We start from the raw sequence: 25,909 nt of genomic DNA, 5'->3' as shown, positions 1-25,909 counted from the left end.
AAGGGGTAACTACTACAGGTCTGACTACAGGAAAGGGGTAACTACTACAGGTCTGACTACAGGAAAGGGGTAACTACTACAGGTCTGACTACAGGAAAGGGGTAACTACTACAGGTCTGACTACAGGAAAGGGGTAGCTACTAGAGGTCTGACTATAGGAAAGGGGTACTACTACAGGTCTGACTACAGGAAAGGGGTAACTACTACAGGTCTGACTACAGGAAAGGGTAGCTACTAGAGGTCTGACTACAGGAAAGGGGTACTACTACAGGTCTGACTACAGGAAAGGGGTACTACTACAGGTCTGACTACAGGAAAGGGGTAACTACTACAGGTATTTCTGTGACCTGATGTTCTCCAGCAGCTGAACACATGTACATAGCAGTCCTGACATGGGTTTCAATCAGACACACTGCTCTTCAGGACAACTCTCCCTCCACCCTGTCTTACTCACTGTCCTACCCAGTCACATTCTCACTGGGGGGATTTGAGCTTATTTACAAAACATGTACAACATATGAAAGAAGTGTGAAATGAATGATCACAGAGTGACTAGATTCATTACGACAGGAGTGACTAGATTCATTACGACAGGAGTGACTAGATTCATTACGACAGGAGTGACTAGATTCATTACTACAGGAGTGACTAGATTCATTACGACAGGAGTGACTAGATTAATTACTACAGGAGTGACTAGATTCATTACGACAGAAGTGACTAGATTCATTACTACAGGAGTGACTAGATTCATTACGACAGGAGTGACTAGATTCATTACTACAGGAGTGACTAGATTCATTACGACAGGAGTGACTAGATTCATTACGACAGGAGTGACTAGATTAATTACTACAGGAGTGACTAGATTCATTACGACAGGAGTGACTAGATTAATTACTACAGGAGTGACTAGATTCATTACGACAGGAGTGACTAGATTCATTACGACAGGAGTGACTAGATTCATTACGACAGGAGTGACTAGATTCATTACGACAGGAGTGACTAGATTCATTACGACAGGAGTGACTAGATTCATTACAACAGGAGTGACTAGATTCATTACGACAGGAGTGACTAGATTCATTACTACAGGAGTGACTAGATTCATTACTACAGGAGTGACTAGATTCATTACTACAGGAGTGACTAGATTCATTACTACAGGAGTGACTAGATTCATTACGACAGGAGTGACTAGATTAATTACTACAGGAGTGACTAGATTCATTACGACAGGGTGACTAGATTCATTACGACAGGAGTGACTAGATTCATTACGACAGGAGTGACTAGATTCATTACGACAGGAGTGACTAGATTCATTACGACAGGAGTGACTAGATTCATTACAACAGGAGTGACTAGATTCATTACGACAGGAGTGACTAGATTCATTACTACAGGAGTGACTAGATTCATTACTACAGGAGTGACTAGATTCATTACTACAGGAGTGACTAGATTCATTACTACAGGAGTGACTATATTCATTATTACAGGAGTGACTATATTCATTACTACAGGAGTGACTATATTCATTATTACAGGAGTGACTATATTCATTACTACAGGCGTGACTATATTCATTACTACAGGAGTGACTAGATTCATTACTACAGGCGTGACTAGATTCATTACTACAGGAGTGGCGAGATTCATTACTACAGGAGTGACTAGATTCATTATTACAGGAGTGACTAGATTAATTACTACAGGAGTGACTAGATTCATTATTACAGGAGTGACTAGATTCATTACTACAGGCGTGACTAGATTCATTACTACAGGAGTGGCGAGATTCATTACTACAGGAGTGACTAGATTCATTATTACAGGAGTGACTAGATTCATTATTACAGGAGTGACTAGATTCATTACTACAGGAGTGACTAGATTCATTACTACAGGAGTGACTAGATTCATTACTACAGGAGTGACTAGATTCATTACTACAGGAGTGGCGAGATTCATTACTACAGGAGTGACTAGATTCATTACTACAGGAGTGACTAGATTCATTACTACAGGAGTGACTAGATTCATTACGACAGGAGTGACGTACCTTGGTGGCCTGTTGAATGATGCTGTCCCACACCTGGTTAGGCAGTAACATGTATTTCTCTATGATATGCTCTTGTACTGCCTGGTCTGTCTGGGCTCCGATCATGTACCCCACGGCCTCGTAGAACGTATGGACCTGCACAACACACACAGGACACCCAGAACATATAGATACACAGATACTAGATTCTGCTCTGAGTCAGCGTGATGCTTCTCAGTAGACAAAGATAGATACATAAATACTAGATTCTGCTCTGAGTCAGCGTGATGCTTCTCAGTAGACAGAGATAGATACACAGATACTAGATTCTGCTCTGAGTCAGCGTGATGCTTCTCAGTACAGAGATAGATACACAGATACTAGATTCTGTCTAGTCAGTGTGTTTCTACAGCTTGGAACGTACACACCAACATAACATCAGCACGGAGGGATGGTCAAGGTTTGTAACTTTTGTCAGCGTTAGTAATAATGAACACAGATACAAGAAACAGAGAAAGACAATCTGGGTTGTATTGGTTAGATGTTCTGAATCCCAGCGCTTTTCAGTAGACATGACAGAGTCCTCTCTACTCAATCCATTTCTACAGCTTGGTGTGTGTTTGAACCCATTTCAACATGCCTAATACACGCCTTTTTAGTTTGGGTGAATGACAGGTATAGTCCTCTCTAGTCGGCGCATTTCTAGGGCCTCAGGCTGACCTGTCTGTTGAGGTTAAAGGTCATGATGATGGAGTTGATGTTGTTGAGGATCTCGTCGCACGTGTGTGTGTACCTGTTGTGGCTGCAGGTCACAGGTGTGTGTGTGTGTGTGTGTGTGTACCTGCTGTGGCTGTAGGTCACAGGTGTGTGTGTGTGTGTGGCTGCAGGTCACAGCTGTGTGTGTGTGTGTGTGTGTGTGTGTGTGTGTGTGTGTGTGTGTGTGTGTGTGTGTGTGTGTACCTGCTGTGGCTGTAGGTCACAGGTGTGTGTGTGTGTGTGGCTGCAGGTCACAGCTGTGTGTGTGTGTGTGTGTGTGTGTGTGTGTGTGTGTGTGTGTGTGTGTGTGTGTGTGTGTGTGTGTGTGTGTGTGTGTGTGTGTGTGTACCTGCTGTGGCTGCAGGTCACAGGTGTGTGTGTGTGTGTGTGTGTGGCTGCAGGTCACAGCTGTGTGTGTGTGTGTGTGTGTGTACCTGTTGTGGCTGCAGGTCACAGGTGTGTGTGTGTGTGTGTGTGTGTGTGTGTGTGTGTGTGTGTGTGTGTGTGTGCCTGCTGTGGCTGCAGGTCACAGGTGTGTGTGTGTGTGTGGCTGCAGGTCACAGCTGTGTGTGTGTGTGTGTGTGTGTGTGTGTGTGTGTGTGTGTGTGTGTGTGTGTGTGTGTGTGTGTGTGTGTGCCTGCTGTGGCTGCAGGTCACAGGTGTGTGTGTGTGTGTGTGTGTGTGGCTGCAGGTCACAGCTGTGTGTGTGTGTGTGTGTGTGTGTGTGTGTGTGTGTGTGTGTGTGTGTGTGTGTGTGTGTGTGTGTGTGTGTGTGTGTGTGTGTACCTGCTGTGGCTGCAGGTCACAGATGATGGTGTTGATATTGTTGAGGATCTCGTCTATGAAAGGCATCACCTCGCCCACCTGCACCTGGACAAAATGGCGACGACACTTCTGGGCGATCTTGATGAAAGTGTCACACGCCATATCCTGTACCCCATCATGGGTCTCTGAGAGGGGAGGGAGGGGGTGAGACAGGCTGGATAACACACACAACTCACCTCTGTACACCAGGCACACAGACAGTTAGTTCTCTCACCTCTGTACACCAGGCACACAGATAGTTAGTTAGTTCTGTCACCTCTGTACACCAGGCACACAGACAGTTAGTTAGTTCTGTCACCTCTGTACACCAGGCACACAGACAGTTAGTTAGTTCTGTCACCTCTGTACACCAGGCACACAGACAGTTAGTTAGTTCTGTCACCTCTGTACACCAGGCACACAGACAGTTAGTTAGTTCTGTCACCTCTGTACACCAGGCACACAGACAGTTAGTTCTCACTCTGTACACCAGACACACAGACAGTTAGTTCTCTCACCTCTGTACACCAGGCACACAGACAGTTAGTTAGTTCTCTCACCTCTGTACACCAGGCACACAGACAGTTAGTTCTCTCACCTCTGTACACCAGGCACACAGACAGTTAGTTAGTTCTCTCACCCCTGTACACCAGGCACACAGACAGTTAGTTCTCTCACCGTGCATGAACTCAAAGAGTTTATTGACAACGGTCTTGAGGAACTTCCAGTGGGCTCTGAGGAAGCGAGGGTACTGGCCCACGATGTACATGATATTGGAGGCAATGATGGCCTTATTGTCCTTTCCCCTCTTCTGTTCACATAGACCCAGCAGATCCTACACACACACACACACACACACAGTTAGACAGATGGATAACGGAGAGCCTTTGGACAATATATGAGCTATATGTTCATCCTTGAGGCCCAGTGTGTCCAGAGAGGCAGTACTGTTTAACCCCCACATCTTTCCCTCCTGCATCTCTGTCACATTGTTCATCAGTTCAACTAAATATCCCCCAAAACAAACTCCCATTCTCCTCCTTCTCCTAAAGAGAAAGATGCTGCTCAACATTCTCCTAAAGAGAAAGATGCTGCTCAACATTCTCCTAAAGAAAAGATGCTGCTCAACATTCTCCTAAAGAGAAAGATGCTGCTCAACATTCTCCTAAAGAGAAAGATGCTGCTCCAAATTCTCTAAAGAGAAAGATGCTGCTCCAAATTCTCCTAAAGAGAAAGATGCTGCTCAACATTTTAAAGAGAAAGATACTGCTCAACATTCTCCTAAAGAGAAAGATGCTGCTCAACATTCTAAAGAGAAAGATGCTGCTCAACATTCTCCTAAAGAGAAAGATGCTGCTCAACATTCTCCTAAAGAGAAAGATGCTGCTCAACATTCTCCTAAAGAGAAAGATGCTGCTCAACATTCTCCTAAAGAGAAAGATGCTGCTCAACATTCTCCTAAAGAGAAAGATGCTGCTCAACATTCTCCTAAAGAGAAAGATGCTGCTCAACATTCTCCTGAAGAGAAAGATGCTGCTCAACATTCTCCTAAAGAGAAAGATGCTGCTCAACATTCTCCTAAAGAGAAAGATGCTGCTCAACATTCTCCTAAAGAGAAAGATGCTGCTCAACATTCTCCTAAAGAGAAAGATGCTGCTCAACATTCTCCTGAAGAGAAAGATGCTGCTCAACATTCTCCTAAAGAGAAAGATGCTGCTCAACATTCTCCTAAAGAGAAAGGTGCTGCTCAACATTCTCCTGAAGAGAAAGATGCTGCTCAACATTCTCCTAAAGAGAAGGATGCTGCTCAACATTCTCCTAAAGAGAAAGATGCTGCTCAACATTCTCCTAAAGAGAAAGATGCTGCTCCACATTCTAAAGAGAAAGATGCTGCTCCACATTCTAAAGAGAAAGATGCTGCTCCACATTCTAAAGAGAAAGATGCTGCTCCACATTCTAAAGAGAAAGATGCTGCTCCACATTCTAAAGAGAAAGATGCTGCTCCACAATCTAAAGAGAAAGATGCTGCTCCACATTCTCCTAAAGAGAAAGATGCTGCTCCACATTCTCCTGAAGAGAAAGATGCTGCTCAACATTCTCCTGAAGAGAAAGATGCTGCTCAACATTCTCCTAAAGAGAAGGATGCTGCTCAACATTCTCCTAAAGAGAAAGATGCTGCTCAACATTCTCCTAAAGAGAAAGATGCTGCTCAACATTCTCCTAAAGAGAAAGATGCTGCTCAACATTCTCCTAAAGAGAAAGATGCTGCTCAACATTCTCCTAAAGAGAAAGATGCTGCTCAACATTCTCCTAAAGAGAAAGATGCTGCTCAACATTCTCCTAAAGAGAAAGATGCTGCTCAACATTCTCCTAAAGAGAAAGATGCTGCTCCACATTCTCCTAAAGCCTTCTGGTCACCAACCCTCTAAATGAATCCCATTTTACTCTCTCCGTTATACCGTTATACTTGTCCCTAGGTGGCCTCCGTACCTTGATGACGGTGACCAGGAACCTCTTCTCGTCCTCTTCGTGCATGGCTCCACTGATGGACCCTATAGCCCAGCACAGTGTGTTGAGGTTCTTCCAGGACCACTCTGTACCGTTCACCTGGTTATGAAGCTTCTCTGTCATTATACGCTCCGTGTCTGCATAGTCCAGATGAGTCAGGTACACTAGAGAGACAGAGACAGAGAGGGAGAGAGAGACAGAGGGAGAGACATAGAGAGAGAGACAGAGAGAGACAGAGAGGGAGAGAGAGAGAGAGAGAGAGACAGAGGGAGAGAGAGACAGAGAGAGAGACAGAGGGAGAGAGAGAGAGAGAGAGACAGAGGGAGAGAGCGAGAGAGACAGAGACAGAGAGGGAGAGAGAGAGAGAGACAGAGGAGAGAGCGAGAGAGACAGAGAGAGAGAGAGAGAGAGAGAGAGAGAGAGAGACAGAGACAGAGACAGAGACAGAGAGGGAGAGACAGAGAGAGAGAGCGAGAGACAGAGAGAGAGAGCGAGAGACAGAGAGAGAGACAGAAACAGAGAGAGACAGAGAGAGAGCGAGAGAGAGAGACAGAGAGAGGGAGACAGAGAGAGAGAGCGAGAGACAGAAACAGAGAGAGCGAGAGACAGAAACAGAGAGAGAGCGAGAGACAGAAACAGAGAGAGACAGAGAGAGAGAGAGAGCGAGAGACAGAGAGAGGAGACGATCACAGAGAGTTTAGAGCGTAGATCAAGTCAATAGACTAGGGTCGTGTAGTGGTGCTGTACAGTGATGTGATGTCCACAAAGGAAACTGACAATCAGTCTAAATGTAGAAAGTCACACATAACTATTCCACCTGCTATATTCCAACTGCTGTCACACCCACACACACAGACGTGTGACGTACCCAGTGTCTCTCTCATGTTCTTGTAGAGGTTGATGGAGTCTGTGTCCTTCATGAACTCGCGTACCACCTCTCCTGGTCGTTCTCCACCACCAGCACCTCCTCCGGCTTGGCCATGCGGCTCACCATCAGCAGACGCACCTGTTACCAACATCAACAGCCGTCAAGACACACAGAGAGAAACACAGACACACCGAGAGAAACACAGACACACCGAGAGAGAGAGACACAGACAGAAACACAGACACACAGAGAGAAACACAGACACACCGAGAGAGAGACACAGACACACAGAGAGAAACACAGACACACCGAGAGAAACACAGACACACCGAGAGAGAGACACAGACAGAAACACAGACACACCGAGAGAGAGACACAGACAGAAACACAGACACACAGAGAGAGACACAGACACACAGAGAGAGAGAGACACAGACAGAAACACAGACACACAGAGAGAGAGACACAGACACACAGAGAGAAACACAGACACACCGAGAGAAAGACAGACACACCGAGAGAGAGAGACACAGACAGAAACACAGACACACCGAGAGAGAGAGACACAGACACAGAGAGAAACACAGACACACAGAGAGAGAGACAGACAGACACACCGAAAGAGACACAGACAGAAACACAGACACACAGAGAGAAACACAGACACACAGAGAGAGAGACACAGACAGAAACACAGACACAGAGAGACACAGACACAGAGAGAGAGACACAGACACACAGAGAGAGACACAGACACACAGAGAGAAACAAAGACACACAGAGAGAGAAACAGACACACAGAGAGAGAAACACAGACACACAAAGAGAGAGAGACACACAGAGAGAAACACAGACACAGAGAGAGAGAGACACAGACACACACACACGCAGCCACACACACACACTTCATGCCAACAAATTCTCTGGACCACACACTCTGACCATGTGCCAACAAATTCTCTCCCTCTCGCTCGCTCTCACATACACACTGTGACCCCCAGAGAGCAAGTGTGTGTGTGTGTGTGTGTGTCTGTCAGCCAGTCAGTCTGGCCTGTCTGTCCGTCTGTCTGGTCACCTTGGAGAGTACAGGCAGGTAGAGCTGTCTGCGAGGAGGGACATCAAAGTGTTGTGATCCAGACAGCAGGGGGGAGGTGGACGTGGAGAAGGGACTCTCCCTGTAAAGCTCTGCAGCCAGATGGTTCCAGTACTCCAGACAGATCTTAAAGATCTCTGTCTCCTCCACCTCAGACACCAGCAGCATGTAGTGGAGAGCCTGGAGGAGAGGAGGAGAGGAGGAGGAGAGAGGGAGAGGAGGAGGAGAGAGGAGGGGAGGAGGGGGAGAGGAGGGGGAGGAGGAGAGAGAGAGGAGGAGAGGGGGAGAGAGAAGAGGAGAGAGAGAGAGGAGGAGAGAGAGGAGAGGAGAGGAGGAGAGAGGAGAGGAGGAGGGGGGAGAGAGAGGGAGGGAGGAGAAGGGGGGAGGAGGAGAGATGAGGGGGAGGGGAGAGGAGGGGGAGGGGAGAGAGGAGGAGAGAGGAGAGGAGAGGAGGGAGAGGAGAGGAGGAGGGAGAGGGAGAGAGAGGAGGGAGAGAGAGAGGAGGGAGGGGGAGAGGGAAGGAGGGAGAGGAGGAGAGGGAGGAGGAGGAGAGGAGGGGAGGGGAGAGGAGGAGAGAAGGGGGGAGGAGGAGAGAGGGGGAGGGGGAGGGAGGGAGGGAGAGGGAGAGAGAGGGAGGGGGGAGGGAGAGAGAGAGGGAGGGGGAGGGGGGAGGGGGAGGAGAGGGGAGGGAGGAGGAGAGAGGAGGAGAGAGGGAGAGAGAGAGGAGGAGAGGGGGTGAGGGAGAGGAGGGGAGAGAGAGGAGGAGAGGAGGGGATAGAGAGGAGGAGGGGAGAGGAGGGGGGGAGGAGGAGAGGAGGGAGAGGGAGGGAAGGAGAGAAGGGGGAGGGAGAGAGAGGAGGGAGAGAAGGGGAGGAGGAGAGGAGGAGAGAGGGAGTAGAGGGGAGGAGGAGAGAGGAGGAGGTGGGAGAGAGGGAGGTGGGAGGGGTTACTGTTGGTTTGAAGGATCTGTTTTGTATATTTAGTGTTTAGTGGTTTTCATAACAGCCCTCGTGAGTTTCCAACCTCACCTGCATTAACTTTGACTTTATAGTTGTAAAGAAACCCAGGCCTTTTCCCATGTCCTCTTCCTCTCCCTGTCCCACCCAGGATGTAACCATGTCCTCTTCTTCTCCACTATGTCCCACCCAGGACGTAACCATGTCCTCTTCTTCTCCACTATGTCCCACCCAGGATGTAACCATGTCCTCGACTTCTCCACTATGTCCCACCCAGGATGTAACCATGTCCTCTTCTTCTCCACTATGTCCCACCCAGTCCCAGGATGTAACCATGTCCTCTTCTTCTCCACTATGTCCACCCAGTCCCAGGATGTAACCATGTCCTCTACTTCTCCCTATGTCCCACCCAGGATGTAACTATGTCCCACCCAGTCCCAGGACGTAACCATGTCCTCTTCTTCTCCACTATGTCCCACCCAGTCCCAGGATGTAACCATGTCCTCTTCCTCCTCCACTATGTCCCACCCAGTCCCAGGATGTAACCATGTCCTCTACTTCTCCACTATGTCCCACCCAGTCCCAGGATGTAACCATGTCCTCTTCTTCTCCACTATGTCCCACCCAGGATGTAACCATGTCCTCTTCTTCTCCACTATGTCCCACCCAGGATGTAACCATGTCCTCTTCCTCTCCACTATGTCCCACCCAGGATGTAACCATGTCCTCTTCTTCTCCCACTATGTCCCACCCAGGATGTAACCATGTCCTCTTCTTCTCCACTATGTCCCACCCAGGATGTAACCATGTCCTCTTCCTCTCCACTATGTCCCACCCAGGATCGTAACCATGTCCTCTTCTTCTCCACTATGTCCCACCCAGTCCCAGGATGTAACCATGTCCTCTTTCTTCTCCACTATGTCCCACCCAGGATGTAACTATGTCACCCAGTCCCAGGATCGCAACCATGTCCTCTTCTTCTCCACTATGTCACCCAGTCCCAGGGTGTAACCATGTCCTCTTCTTCTCCACTATGTCCCACCCAGTCCCAGGATGTAACCATGTCCTCTTCTTCTCCACTATGTCCCACCCAGTCCCAGGATGTAACCATGTCCTCTTCTTCTCCACTATGTCCCACCCAGGATGTAACCATGTCCTCTTCTTCTCCACTATGTCCCACCCAGGATGTAACTATGTCCCACCCAGTCCCAGGACGTAACCATGTCCTCTTCTTCTCCACTATGTCCCACCCAGTCCCAGGACGTAACCATGTCCTCTTCTTCTCCTATGTCCCACCCAGGACGTAACCATGTCCTCTTCTTCTCCACTATGTCCCACCCAGTCCCAGGATGTAACCATGTCCTCTTCTTCTCCACTATGTCCCACCCAGTCCCAGGACGTAACCATGTCCTCTTCTTCTCCACTATGTCCCACCCAGTCCCAGGATGTAACCATGTCCTCTTCTTCTCCACTATGTCCCACCCAGGATGTAACCATGTCCTCTTCTTCTCCACTATGTCCCACCCAGGATGTAACTATGTCCCACCCAGTCCCAGGATGTAACCATGTCCTCTTCTTCTCCACTATGTCCCACCCAGGATGTAACTATGTCCCACCCAGTCCCAGGATGTAACCATGTCCTCTTCTTCTCCACTATGTCCCACCCAGGACGTAACCATGTCCTCTTCTTCTCCACTATGTCCCACCCAGGACGTAACCATGTCCTCTTCTTCTTCTCCACTATATGTCCCACCCAGTCCCAGGATGTAACCATGTCCTCTTCTTCTCCACTATGTCCCACCCAGTCCCAGGATGTAACCATGTCCTCTACTTCTCCACTATGTCCCACCCAGTCCCAGGATGTAACCATGTCCTCTTCTTCTCCACTATGTCCCACCCAGGATGTAACCATGTCCTCTTCTTCTCCACTATGTCCCACCCAGGATGTAACCATGTCCTCTTCTTCTCCACTATGTCCCACCCAGGATGTAACTATGTCCCACCCAGTCCCAGGATGTAACCATGTCCTCTTCCTCTCCACTATGTCCCACCCAGGACGTAACCATGTCCTCTTCTTCTCCACTATGTCCCACCCAGTCCCAGGATGTAACCATGTCCTCTTCCTCTCCACTATGTCCCACCCAGGATGTAACCATGTCCTCTTCCTCTCACTATGTCCCACCCAGGATGTAACCATGTCCTCTTCCTCTCCACTATGTCCCACTCCAGGATGTAACTATGTCCCACCCAGTCCCAGGATGTAACCAGTGGGCTTCGAACCAACTAAAACCAGCAGCGTTCCCAGGAAATGTGAAAAGGACTGTCAGAGAGAAACTGCTGCGGTATGTTTCTCACCTCCATCAGTGTCTCTCGGAGGTTGGGCCTCTTCTCGATGAGCTGACCGTGCTCCTTCAGAAGGTGCAGAGAAACAGGCTGAGGTTCTGGATGAAGTTCTGCTGCGTCATCTTACCGTTGGAATACGCCAGACGAATGTTGGTGTTCAGGGGAGAAGCATCTGGGGAGGGAGATGGAGAATAGGAATGGATGATTGACTGACAGTCTGTGTGTGTGTGTGTGTCTGTGTGTACATTTGTTGGCAACAGTGGGATCCACACCTGCCTGGGAGCACTGTGTGTGTGTGTGTGTGTGTGTTTTACATTTGTTGGCAGCAGTGGGATCCACACCTGCCTGGAGCACTGTGTGTGTGTTTACATTTGTTGGCAGCAGTGGGATCCACACCAGCCTGGAGCACTGTGTGTGTGTGTGTGTGTGTGTGTGTGTTACATTTGTTGGCAACAGTGGGATCCACACCAGCCTGGAGCACTGTGTGTGTGTGTGTGTGTGTGTGTGTGTGTGTGTGTGTGTGTGTGTTACATTTGTTGGCAACAGTGGGATCCACACCTGCCAGGAGCACTGTGTGTGTGTGTGTGTGTGTATACACACCTGTTTGAGTTGACACATGGTGAGCGTGAAGAGGTTGACAAACTGTCTTCGTATTGACTGACACTGACGCCGGCGATCTCCCCGTCAGACACTTCAACGTCACGTTGCGGAACATCGGCACGTTCAGGAACTACAGAATCAATCAACCAATCAAATGTATTTTATAAATCCCTTCTTACATCAGCTGATATCTCAAAATGCTGTACATGAAACTCAGCCTAAAACACCAAACAGCAATGCAGGTGTAGAAGCAGTGGCTAGGATAAACTCCCTGGAAAGCAGGAACCTAGGAAGAAACCTAGAGGAACCAGGCTCTGAGGGGGTGGTCAGTCCTCTTCTGGCTGTACTGGGTAGAGAGGAACCAGGCTCTGAGAGGTGAACAGTCCTCTTCTGGCTGTACTGGGTAGAGAGTAACCAGGCTCTGAGGTGGCCAGTCCTCTCCCTGGCTGTACTGGGTAGAGGGAACCAGGCTCTGAGGGGTGGCCAGTCCTCTCCTGGCTGAATGCTCCCAGAAATGGATTTATAATTGAGGAATCCTCATCTTCTCCATTAACTGTCCAGGGTTGTATTCATTAGGTAGCCAAACAGAAGAAACAGACTGAAAATGCTTGTTTTTCCGTTGCAATATGTTTTGTTACGGTCGGTGTGCTTGACCTGAAGAATACGACCCTGGGATGGTGAGAGGTCCAAAGCCAACTTCCGGTCCTGGGGAGCCCAAGAGGTGCAGGTTTTGGTTTAGCCTGAACACTACACAGCTGATTAAAATAATTAAAGTTAGATAATTAGTTGATTATTTGAGTCAGCTGTGTCGCAGTCAGACCAAAAATTCACCCCTTCGGGTCCCAGGACCGAAGACTGGAAAAACACTGCCCTCCCATCAAACAGGATTGGTATTTGCAATACGGCAATAGCTTAACCTTGTCCTCTGATAGGCCAGATGGAAACTGTCCAATCCTTTCACACATTACTATCTCGCTACACAAGGGCCTAGGAAATGGGTTGATTTAGACCAGGGCAGGAAACTGGACACGGATGAGAAACAGAGAGAGAGAGAGAGACAGAGAGCGAGACAGAGAGAGAGAGAAACAAAGAGAGAGAGAGAAACAAAGAGAGAGAGAAACAAAGAAGGAGAGAGAGAGAGAGAGAAACAAAGAGAGAGAGAGAAACAAAGAGAGAGAGAAACAGAGAGAGAGAGAGAGAGAGACAGAGAGAGAGAGAAACAAAGAGAGAGAGAGAGAAGCAAAGAGAGAGAGAGAAACAAAGAAGAGAGAGAGAGAGAGAAACAAAGAGAGAGAGAGAGAGAGAGAGAGAGAGAGACAGAGAGAGAGAGAGACAGACAGAGACAAAGAGAGAGAGAGAGAGACAGAGAGAGAGAAAGCGAAACGAAGAGAGAGAGAGAGAGAGACAGAGAGAGACAGAGCCAGACAGAGAGACAGAGACAGAGCCAGACAGAGAGAGAAACAAGAGAGAGACAGAGAGAGAGAGCAGAAACAAAGAGAGAGAGAGAGAGAGAGAGAGACAGAGAGAGAGACAGAGGTATCTACCTTGTAGACAAGTGTGCTGATGAGTTTGGTCTCGAAAATGTACCCCAGAGGAATCCAGTTGAGAAATCTCAGCAGCGTTTCTAGAGTGGCGTGGACCAGTGGTGCATTCTGGGAATTCTCCTGGAGGACAGAACATACAGGGGAAATCGTTGACGACCAAATAAGAACAGTGGAGGGGAGATGAGGAAAAGTGTCTTTGATGTTTATGTCCTCTGTAACTCAGTTGGTAGAGCACAGCGCTTGTACCACCAGGGTAGCGGGTTTGATTCCCGACCACCCATATATAATTTTTTTTTACCTTTATTTTACTAGGCAAGTCAGGTTAAGAACAAATTCTTATTTTCAATGACGGCCTAGGAACTGTGGGTTAACTGCCTGTTCAGGGGCAGAACGACAGATTTGTACCTTGTCAGCTCGGGATTCGAACTTGCAACCTTTCGGTTCCTAGTCCAACGCTCCAACCACTAGGCTACCCTGCAGCAGGACTGTTAGTCTCTTTGGATAAAAGCCTGCTTAATGGCATATATTATTTAAGCAATAAGGCTCGTAGGGGGTTGTGGTATATCGCCGATATACCATGGCTAAGTGCTGTTCTTATCCACGGCTAAGGGCTGTTCTTAAGCACGACACAACGTGGAGTGCCTGGATACAGTCCTTAGCCGTGGTATATTAGAATATATTCTGAGGTGAAGGAAGAGGTTTCACATACCATGACAAACTGGCAGAGCTGGAATATCTGGGAGAATTCCGTTGCACATGCTGAAAGAGAGGCATAGTGAGTGTTACGACAGAGTCGGATTTTACTTCCATTACTTCCATTTGCAATTCCATCTGTCTTCCAGGGTCATAGGAGGACAGCATAGCATACATTCTGGCCTATTGATTGTGGTGAGAGTTTATCAGTCTCTGAGATATGTAGGGCATCACTGTCTGAGGTGCAGACCAGGGGCGCGTCCAGGGGTCTTTACTGCAGTCACGCTGCACTGCTGATCAGATCTCAAGATCCCCATTGATATGAAAACACTACCAGGGAGCAGTCACACTGCACATATCAGAAGACCACAATGTTTGAAGTTCTAGTCTTTTCTCAGCTATACGAACAGCTGTTGGTAGAGCCTGGTACGAACAGCTGTCGGTAACAGCTGTCGTCAGAGCCTGGTACTAACAGCTGTCGGTAGAGCCTGGTACTAACAGCTGTCGGTAGAGCCTGGTACGAACAGCTGTCGGTAGAGCCTGGTACGAACAGTTGTCCTGGTAGAGCTGTCGGTAGAGCCTGGTACTAACAGCTGTCGGTAGAGCCTGGTACTAACAGCTGTCGGTAGAGCCTGGTACTAACAGCTGTCGGTAGAGCCTGGTACTAACAGCTGTCGGTAGAGCCTGGTACTAACAGCTGTCGGTAGAGCCTGGTACTAACGGCTGTCGGTAGAGCAGGGTACTAACGGCTGTCGGTAGAGCAGGGTACTAGCAGGGTACCAACGGCTGTCGGTAGGAGCAGGGTACCAACGGCCTGAGCGGGGTACCAACGGCTGTCGGTAACAGCCAACGGTGTCGGTAGAGCCTGGTACCAGCGTACTACCACAGCTGTCGGTGTAGAGCAGGGTACTAACGGCTGTCGGTAGAGCCTGGTACTAACGGCTGTCGGTAGAGCCGGGTAGCTAACGGCTGTCGGTAGAGCCGGGTACTAACGGCTGTCGGTAGAGCAGGGTACTAACGGCTGTCGGTAGAGCAGGGTACTAACGGCTGTCGGTGGTGAGCAGGGTACTAACAGCTGTCGGTAGAGGCAGGGTACTAACGGCTGTCGGTGAGCAGGGTACTAACAGCTGTCGGTAGAGTTTCGGTACTAACAGCTGTCGGTAGAGCAGGGTACTAACAGCTGTCGGTAGAGCAGGGTACTAACAGCTGTCGGTAGAGCCTGGTACTAACAGCTGTCGGTGAGCCTGGTACTAGCAGCTGTCGGTAGAGCCTGGTACTAACAGCTGTCGTAGAGCAGGTACTAACAGCTGTCGGTAGAGCCTGGTACTAACAGCTGTCGGTAGAGCCTGGTACTAACAGGGTAGAGCCTGGTGCTACAGCTGTCGGTAGAGCCTGGTACTGGCAGCTGTCGGTGAGCCTGGTAACAGCTGTCGGTAGAGCAGGGTCAGTACTACTAACAGCTGTCGGTAGAGCAGGGTACTAACAGCTGTCGGTAGAGCAGGGTACTAACAGCTGTCGGTAGAGCAGGGTACTAACAGCTGTCGGTAGAGCAGGGTACTAACAGCTGTCGGTAGAGCAGGGCTAACAGCTGTCGGTAGAGCAGGGTACTAACAGCTGTCGGTAGAGCAGGGTACTAACAGCTGTCGGTAGAGCAGGGTACTAACAGCTGTCAGTAGAGCAGGGTACTAACAGCTGTCGGTAGAGCAGGGTACTAACAGCTGTCGGTAGAGCAGGGGGATACTAACAGCTGTTGGTAGAGCAGGGTACTAACAGCTGTGAGGTGCTACATTATATAAAAGAGTGGTCCTGTATGTATGACTCAGTTGGTAGAGGATGTCGATTGAAACGCTTAGGATTGTGGGCTCGATTCCGGGGCATATACAGAAAATGTATACACACATGACCAAGTGTTCGGACAAATGCGTCTGCTAAATGGTGTCTAATATATATATATATATATATACAAATGTAAAAAATGTGCTATGTTAAGATATACAGTATATTAATATATTACCTGTCTTTGAGGTGCTTGGCCTTGACCTGGGTCATCTGTCCACTAGAGAAGTCAAACACCTCCTCACTGAGCAGCTTGAGGATGATCATGTTGTTCTGACAGAGGCTCTCGCTGGTGCGGCTGGCTCCCACGATGTCACTGATGAACGTGGGCCAGTGCTTGGGCCACTCCTGCTTCAGGATCTGGAGGGAAAGGAGGAGAGGTTTACACATTAATATAAACAAATCAGTCAAGTACATGCAAACACCCACTCGGGATGCATTCCAACACACACACACACACAATACAGACATACTGTAGGTGCACACACACAATACAGACATACTGTAAGGTACACACACACACACACAGGTACACACACACACACACACACACACACACACATACTGTAGGTACACACACACACACACACACACACACACACACAAACACACACTTATTTAGTACTGTATATATGTGGTAGTGGTGGAGTAGGGACCTGAGAGCACACCGTGTGTTGTGAAATCTGTGAATGTATTGTAATGTTTTTAAAATGGTATAAACTGCCTTCATTTATCTGGACCCCAGGAAGAGGATCCACAATAAACACAAACCCTTTCTGAAGGCTCTGTACGCTAGCTTTCTGTGCTAAAGCCTACAGCCATTATTAGTTCTGGGGAGCTAATGATGTTCTCAGGGAAGGTTACTCATTTCTTAAGTGTGTGATTCACCAAACTACCACACCCGCACACCCCCCACACACTCCCTCACACACACACTCCCTCACACACACTCTCGCTCACACACACTCCTCCGGCACACACTCCGCTCACACACACAGTGAGTGAGTGAGACAGTGAGTGAGTGAGTGAGACAGTGAGTGAGTGAGTGAGTGAGTGATTGAGTGAGGAGACAGTGATTGAGTGAGTGAGACAGTGATTGAGTGAGTGAGACAGTGAGTGTGTGTGTGTACCTACTAACATTGCTGTTCTCCTGTCTGTGAATGAACTAGGATGCTCTCTTTATAACTAGGTGTGCTGCTCAGCTTCATCTGGGCAAGAGTCCTCCAATCTGTGTGTGTGTGTGTGTGTGTGTGTGTGTGTGTGTGTGTGTGTGTGTGTGTGTAAAACTGTGTGTGTGTGTGTGTAAAACTGTGTGTGTGTGTGTGTGTGTAACTGCGTGTGTGTTTATTCATACGTGTGTATCATGTGTGTGTACAGCTGACTGTAGCTGCATGAGTCTCTGTGTCATTGAGTGTGAGTCAGTGTGCCTGCGTCAGCTGACTTTGTTTTGTCCTGAAGAGACCAACCAGGTCAGTGTCTCAGCATCTACTGACTGTTCTGACAGGTGGGTAAGGTGTGTGAGGGGGTGTGTGTGTGTGAGGAGTGTGTGTGTGTGTGTGTGTGTGTGTGTGTGTGTGTGTGTGTGTGTGTGTGTGTGTGTGTGTGTGAGGGAGTGTGTGTGAGGGAGTGTGTGTGTGTGTGTGAGCGATGGAGTGTGAGCGAGAGTGTGTGAGCAGAGTGTGTGAGGGAGTGTGTGTGTGAGGGAGTGTGTGAGGGGGTGTGTAAGGGTGGTAGTTTGCAGTGAATCACACACTTAAGAAATGAGTAACCTTTCCCTGAGAACAGCATTAGCTCCTGAACTAATAATGGCTGTAGGCTTTAGCACAGAAAGCTAGCGTACAGAGCCTTCAGAAAGGGGTTTGTGTTTATTGTGGATCCTCTTCCTGGGGTCCAGATAAATGAAGGCAGTTTATACCATTTTAAAAACATTACAATACATTCACAGATTTCACAACACACGGTGTGCTCTCAGGTCCCTACTCCACCACTACCACACATTCACATTACTAAATGAGTGTGTGTGTGTGTGTGTGTGTGTGTGTGTACCTACAGTATGTGTGACTGACTTGACTGACTGACTGACTGACTGTCTCACTCGCCACTCACTCGCCGCCGCTCACTCACTCACTGTCTCAGTCACTCACTGTCTCAGTCACTGTCTCACTCACTCTCAGTCACTGTCTCACTCTACCCAGTCACTGTCTCACTCTACCCAGTCACTGACCCACTCACCACTCACTGAGTCACTGACTCAGTCACCAGTCACTGACTCAGTCACTCAGGTCACTGACTCAGTCACTGACTCAGTCACTCAGTCACTGACTCAGTCACTCAGTCACTGACTCAGTCACTCAGTCACCACTCAGTCACTGTCTCACTCACTCAGTCACTGTCTCACTCACTCAGTCACTGTCTCACTCACTCAGTCACTGTCTCACTCACTCAGTCACTGTCTCACTCACTCAGTCACTCACTGTCTCACCACTCAGTCACTCACTGTCTCACTCACTCACCACTGTCTCACTCACTCACTCACTGTCTCACTCACTGGCTCACTGTCTCACTCACTCACTCACTGTCTCACTCACTCACTCACTGTCTCACTCACTCACTCACTGTCTCACTCACTCACTCACTGTCTCACTCACTACTGTCTCACTCACTCACTGTCTCACTCACTCACTGTCTCACTCACCACTGTCTCACTCACTGTCTGTCTCACTCACCACCACTGTCTCACTCACTCACCACTGTCTGTCTCACTCACCACTGTCTCACTGTCTCACTCACCTCACTGTCTCGCTCACCACTGTCTCACTCACTCACTGTCTCACTCACTCACTGTCTCACTCACTCCTGTCTCACTCACTCACTGTCTCACTCACTCACTGTCTCACTCACTCACTGTCTCACTCCACCACTGTCTCACTCACTACTGTCTCACCACCACTGTCTCACTCACCACTGTCTCACTCACTCACTGTCTCACTCACTCACTGTCTCACTGTCTCACTCCACCACCACTCACTGTCTCACTCACTCACTGTCTCACTCACTCACTGTCTCACTGTCTCACTCACTGTCTCACTGTCTCGACTGTCTCACTGTCTCACTCACTCACTGTCTCACTCACTCACTGTCTCACTCACTCACTGTCTCACTCACTCACTGTCTCACTCACCACTGTCTCACTCACTCACTGTCTCACTCACTCACTGTCTCACTCACTCAGTCTCACTGTCTCACTCACTCACTGTCTCACTGTCTCACTCACTCACTGTCTCACTCACTCACTGTCTCACTCACTACTCACTGTCTCACTCACTGTCTCACTGTCTCACTGTCTCACTCACTCACTGTCTCACTCACTCACTGTCTCACTCACTGTCTCACCACTCACTGTCTCACTCACTCACTGTCTCACTCACTCACTGTCTCACTCACTCACTGTCTCACTCACTCACTGTCTCACTCACTGTCTCACTCACTCACTCACTTACCTGAACAAGGATCATGTTCAGCTTTCCAATGTACACTTTCTTCTGAAAAGATAAATGAGAGCGGTGTCAACATGCTGTTATCATCCCGGTAACAACCAGCTCCACCTGACAGGGAGTTTACACTCATTAACATGACATGTCTCAGCCCTCACCTCGACCATTGCATGCCCGACGACGCCTTGGATAATAAGTCCAACAACATACTTTTAATACCTGCAGAGACAAGCAGAAACAACAGGATCAGATCAGAGACCAGCAGAAACAACAGGATCAGATCAGAGACCGCAGAAACAACAGGATCAGATCAGAGACCAGTAGAAACAACAGGATCAGATCAGAGACCAGCAGAAACAACAGGATCAGATCAGAGACCAGCAGAAACAACAGGATCAGAAAGAAACAACAGGATCAGATCAGAGACCGGCAGAAACAACAGGATCAGATCAGAGACCAGTAGAAACAACAGCAGATCAGAGACCAGCAGAAACAACAGGATCAGATCAGAGACCAGCAGAAACAACAGGATCAGAGACCAGTAGAAACAACAGGATCAGATCAGAGACCAGCAGAAACAACAGGATCAGATCAGAGACCAGCAGAAACAACAGGATCAGATCAGAGACCGGCAGAAACAACAGGATCAGATCAGAGACCGGCAGAAACAACAGCATCAGATCAGAGACCGGTAGAAACAACAGGATCAGATCAGAGACCAGCAGAAACAACAGGATCAGATCAGAGACCAGCAGAAACAACAGATCAGATCAGAGACCGGCAGAAACAACAGGATCAGATCAGAGACCAGCAGAAACAACAGGATCAGATCAGAGACCAGCAGAAACAACAGGATCAGATCAGAGACCAGTGGAAACAACAGGATCAGATCAGAGACCAGCAGAAACAACAGGATCAGATCAGAGACCGGGCAGAAACAACAGATCAGAGACCAGAAAACAACAGGATCAGATCAGAGACCGGCAGAAACAACAGGATCAGATCAGAGACCAGCAGAAACAACAGATCAGATCAGAGACCAGCAGAAACAACAGGATCAACAACAGGATCAGATCAGAGACCGGCAGAAACAACAGCATCAGATCAGAGACCGGCAGAAACAACAGGATCAGATCAGAGACCAGCAGAAACAACAGGATCAGATCAGAGACCAGCAGAAACAACAGCATCAGATCAGAGACCAGCAGAAACAACAGGATCAGATCAGTCAGCCTCCACCAGAGCGTACAGGGCACAGGTTTGTACACAACACTTCCTTACAGAGCAGGTAACAAGATAATCAGTCGAGACCCAGAACACAGTTGCTTCACAAGGTGTGACTCTAGAATCTACTGAACCAACAGCTGGGCATTGGCTGATCCACATATCTGCTTCAGTGGAACCTAGTGAGCAAGCAGAGCATTGATAGGTGTCTGCTGCTTGCCGTCATGCATACTGTTACTGTGTAATGTCGCCAGCTGCTGCACTGCACTGACACTGGCTGCTTTACAACAAGCTGCACACAGACCACCTACTAGTCTGTACAGTGGCATTATCATTAACCCTCATTTGACCAGCTACGTTGATGAGAACACATGGTCTTTTACAGAAACGACCTGGAGAAGAGTTTCAGGGAGAGGGGATGAACGAGCCAATTGGAGGCTGAGGATGATTAGGTGGCTATGATGGTATGAGGACCGGATTGGTTACTTAGTCGGTGGGGGGGGGAATCATTGGTCCAAACCGTTGTAAAGCAGAAAATGTTTTGCAGCGAAAACAAGACTTTCTATTGGACAAATTCGCTATAGTTTGTTAACAAGAGATTTGTGGAGTGGTTGAAAAACTAGTTAATGACTCCAACCTAAGTGTATGTAAACTTCCGACTTTAACTGTACCAAAGTATGAGGACACCCCTTCAAATTAGTGGATTTAGCTATTTCAGCCATACCCCGCTACTGACAGGTGTATGAAATTGAGCACACAACCATGCAATCTCCATAGACAAACATTGGCAGTAGAATGGCCTTACTGAAGAGCTCAGTGACTTTCAGCAAGGCACCGTCATAGGATGCCACCTTTCCAACATGTCAGTTTGTCAAATTTCTGCCCTGGTCAACTAAGTGCTGTTATTGTGAAGTGGAAACATCTAGGAGCAACAACGGCTCAGCCGCAAGGTGGTAGGCCACACAAGCTCACAGAACGGGACAGTCGAGTAGTGATGCGTGTAAAAACCGTCTGTCCTCGGTTGCAACGCTCACTACAAACTGCCTCTGGAAGTAACGTCAGCGCAAATTGTTCAACAATTGTGTGCGGCTGCTCGGCCGCACACACCAGCCTAAGATCACTATGCGCAATGCCAAGCGGCAGCTGGAGTGGTGTAAAGCTCACTGAACAAGTGAAAAAGCTTCACCATTTGACAGTCCGACAGACGAATCTGGGTTCCGCTGGATGCCAGGAGAACGCTACCGAGTGCCAACTGTAAAGTTTGGCGGAGGAGGAATAATGGTCTGAGGCTGTTTTTCATAGTTTGGGCTATGCCCCTTAGGTCCAGTGAAGGGAAACCTTAACACTACAGCCTACAATGACATTCTAGATGATAAACATTACAGGGCCACCCCAGTAGATTATAACTGTTCCCTGATAAACATTACAGGGCCACCCCAGTAGATTATAACTGTTTCCCTGATTAACATTACAGGGCCACCCCAGTAGATTATAACTGTTCCCTGATAAACATTACAGGGCCACCCCAGTAGATTATAACTGTTCCCTGATAAACATTACAGGGCCACCCCAGTAGATTATAACTGTTACCCTGATAAACATTACAGGGCCACCCCAGTAGATTATAACTGTTCCCTGATAAACATTACAGGGCCACCCCAGTAGATTATAACTGTTACCCTGATAAACATTACAGGGCCACCCCAGTAGATTATAACTGTTACCCTGATAAACATTACAGGGCCACCCCAGTAGATTATAACTGTTACCCTAATAAACATTACAGGGCCACACCAGTAGATTATAACTGTTACCCTGATAAACATTACAGGGCCACCCCAGTAGATTATAACTGTTACCCTGATAAACATTACAGGGCCACCCCAGTAGATTATAACTGTTACCCTGATAAACATTACAGGGCCACCCCAGTAGATTATAACTGTTACCCTGATAAACATTACAGGGCCACCCCAGTAGATTATAACTGTTACCCTGATAAACATTACAGGGCCACCCCAGTAGATTATAACTGTTACCCTGATAAACATTACAGGGCCACCCCAGTAGATTATAACTGTTACCCTGATAAACATTACAGGGCCACCCCAGTAGATTATAACTGTTACCCTGATAAACATTACAGGGCCACCCCAGTAGATTATAACTGTTACCCTGATAAACATTACAGGGCCACACCAGTAGATTATAACTGTTCCCTGATAAACATTACAGGGCCACCCCAGTAGATTATAACTGTTACCCTGATAAACATTACAGGGCCACCCCAGTAGATTATAACTGTTACCCTGATAAACATTACAGGGCCACCCCAGTAGATTATAACTGTTACCCTGATAAACATTACAGGGCCACACCAGTATATTACAACTGTTCCCTGATAAACATGACAGGGCCACCCCAGTAGATTATAACTGTTACCCTGATAAACATTACAGGGCCACCCCAGTAGATTATAACTGTTACCCTAATAAACATTACAGGGCCACCCCAGTAGATTATAACTGTTACCCTGATAAACATGACAGGGCCACACCAGTATATTACAACTGTTCCCTGATAAACATGACAGGGCCACCCCAGTAGATTATAACTGTTACCCTGATAAACATTACAGGGCCACCCCAGTAGATTATAACTGTTACCCTGATAAACATTACAGGGCCACCCCAGTAGATTATAACTGTTACCCTGATAAACATTACAGGGCCACCCCAGTAGATTATAACTGTTACCCTGATAAACATTACAGGGCCACCCCAGTAGATTATAACTGTTCCCTGATAAACATTACAGGGCCACCCCAGTAGATTATAACTGTTACCCTGATAAACATTACAGGGCCACCCCAGTAGATTATAACTGTTCCCTGATAAACATTACAGGGACACACCAGCAGGTGGTAGCTGAGAACACCAGTCAGCAGGAGGAGAAAGTTGCAGAAGTTGTAGAGAAAACACATCATTGCACTTTTGTTGTGCGTCGGTTTAACAACAGGACATGAAACAAAATAAACACTGTGCCTTTACAGTAAAGGCACAACATGGCATATGGCTGGAGATACAGTTCAATAAACTACATTTCCTTATTTGTCAAAACGTACTATGTACAGCCCACTAGCAGTAGTAAGATGCAGACAGTAGTATGGGCCAAGTCAGTGTCATAAATATATTCAGTAGCACAACTATAGTGAGTAGGGTAATTATAGTGGGTAGGGTAATTATAGTGAGTAGGGTAACTATAGTGAGTAGGGTAATTATAGTGGGTAGGGTAATTATAGTGAGTAGGGTAATTATAGTGAGTAGGGTAACTATAGTGGGTATGGTAATTATAGTGGGTAGGGTAATTATAGTGAGTAGGGTAATTATAGTGAGTAGGGTAATTATAGTGAGTAGGGTAATTATAGTGGGTAGGGTAATTATAGTGGGTAGGGTAATTATAGTGAGTAGGGTAATTATAGTGAGTAGGGTAACTATAGTGAGTAGGGCAACTATAGTGAGTAGGGCAACTATAGTGAGTAGGGCAACTATAGTGGGTAGGGTAATTATAGTGAGTAGGGTAACTATAGTGAGTAGGGCAACTATAGTGAGTAGGGTAACTATAGTGGGTAGGGTAATTTTAGTGGGTAGGGTAAATTTAGTGGGTAGGGTAACTATAGTGAGTAGGGTAATTATAGTGAGTAGGGTAATTATAGTGAGTAGGGTAATTATAGTGAGTGAGTCCCCTCTCCTAATACACACACACACATTCAATGTGACGGCTGTGGATGAGATCCCCTCTCCCCCCCCACACACACACACACACACATTCAATGTGACGGCTGTGATCACACACCATCAGGAGGTCTGACGGTCTGTGAGATCAGATTGAAAAGACCTGTTCTTTGACTTGACTCTTGTCGTGTGTGAAAAGGCCAATTCACAGAGACACAGTTGATCCAAAGTAGACCTTCACCTGAAGTGTGCAGGACTTAAAGGAGACCTGCACCTGAAGTGTGCAGGACGAAAAGGAGACCTTCGCCTGAAGTGTGCAGGACGAAAAGGAGACCTTCACCTGAAGTGTGCAGGACGAAAAGGAGACCTTCACCTGAAGTGTGCAGCATTTAAAGGAGACCTTCACCTGAAGTGTGCAGGACGAAAAGGAGACCTTCACCTGAAGTGTGCAGGATTTAAAGGAGACCTTCACCTGAAGTGTGCCGGATTTAAAGGAGGGGAAACTTCTCAGTGTTTACAAGACCGTCTCTTGATCTTGCTTTCAACTCGATGTCATTTTGCAATTCAATGATCTCCATGTCAACTCCGACAGGTAAAACAAATACTACCTGGAATGTGTCAGACAACCTCCTCAATCTGAACGGGGAGGAAAAGGTTTACAATAAATATAACAACCTCCCCTGTGTCATTTAACTCCTGAAAACACCTATTGAATTCAGATGACGGTTTCTCCAGGTGGGGAACAGAATTCTCGCAGGAGAAAAGCATCTTTGTTTTCCGATGTTTTGCGACACTTCCTCCGGGTTGAGGAAGTGCACCAGCCTTCCATTCCTCAGCTGAACGGCCTTGGTCTTAAAGGCAGTGACAGTGCTGATCACGTGTATCACGTCTTTGTCTTTTCCCTGAAGCTCATAGTTGAAGCTGGTTCAGATTTGCTGTTTTGTCCATCATCAGACAGTCCCTCACGCTCCTCACTTCGTGACTCCAGAAATGATTTGATCTTGGGCAGCAAGTCAACCAATCGCTGCAGTACTTTCCCGCGACTCAACCACCTTATACGTAAGTGTGGAGAATCAGGTGCGACATCAAACTCAACGAATAAAGATTTAAACAAGCGGTGCTGAAGTCCTTTTGCGCTAATCGAATGAACAAAATCATAACGACAAGTGTCACGACATGAGTCCACAGCTTTACTAGCTAGTGCTTGTCCACAGCTTTACTAGCTAGTGCTTGTCCACAGCTTTACTAGCTAGTGCTTGTCCACAGCTTTACTAGCTAGTGCTTGTCCACAGCTTTACTAGCTAGTGCTTGTCCACAGCTTTACTAGCTAGTGCTTGTCCACAGCTTTACTAGCTAGTGCTTGTCCACAGCTTTACTAGCTAGTGCTTGTCCACAGCTTTACTAGCTAG

At 47.7% G+C, this 25,909-nt stretch overlaps 1 pseudogene; it reads right to left on the bottom strand.

The window, feature by feature from the left end:
* The window catches only part of LOC135534722 (exportin-1-like), a 30,404-nt pseudogene extending 5,465 nt beyond the window's left edge, over positions 1-24,939 (bottom strand).
* Between the last annotated feature and the right edge of the window lie 970 nt (positions 24,940-25,909).

Source organism: Oncorhynchus masou, unplaced genomic scaffold, assembly GCF_036934945.1.
Source record: "Oncorhynchus masou masou isolate Uvic2021 unplaced genomic scaffold, UVic_Omas_1.1 unplaced_scaffold_3868, whole genome shotgun sequence".
NCBI classification, from domain to species: Eukaryota; Metazoa; Chordata; class Actinopteri; order Salmoniformes; family Salmonidae; genus Oncorhynchus; species Oncorhynchus masou.
Note: the sequence above shows the minus strand (reverse complement) of the source record. Positions and strands in the feature narration are given on the sequence as shown.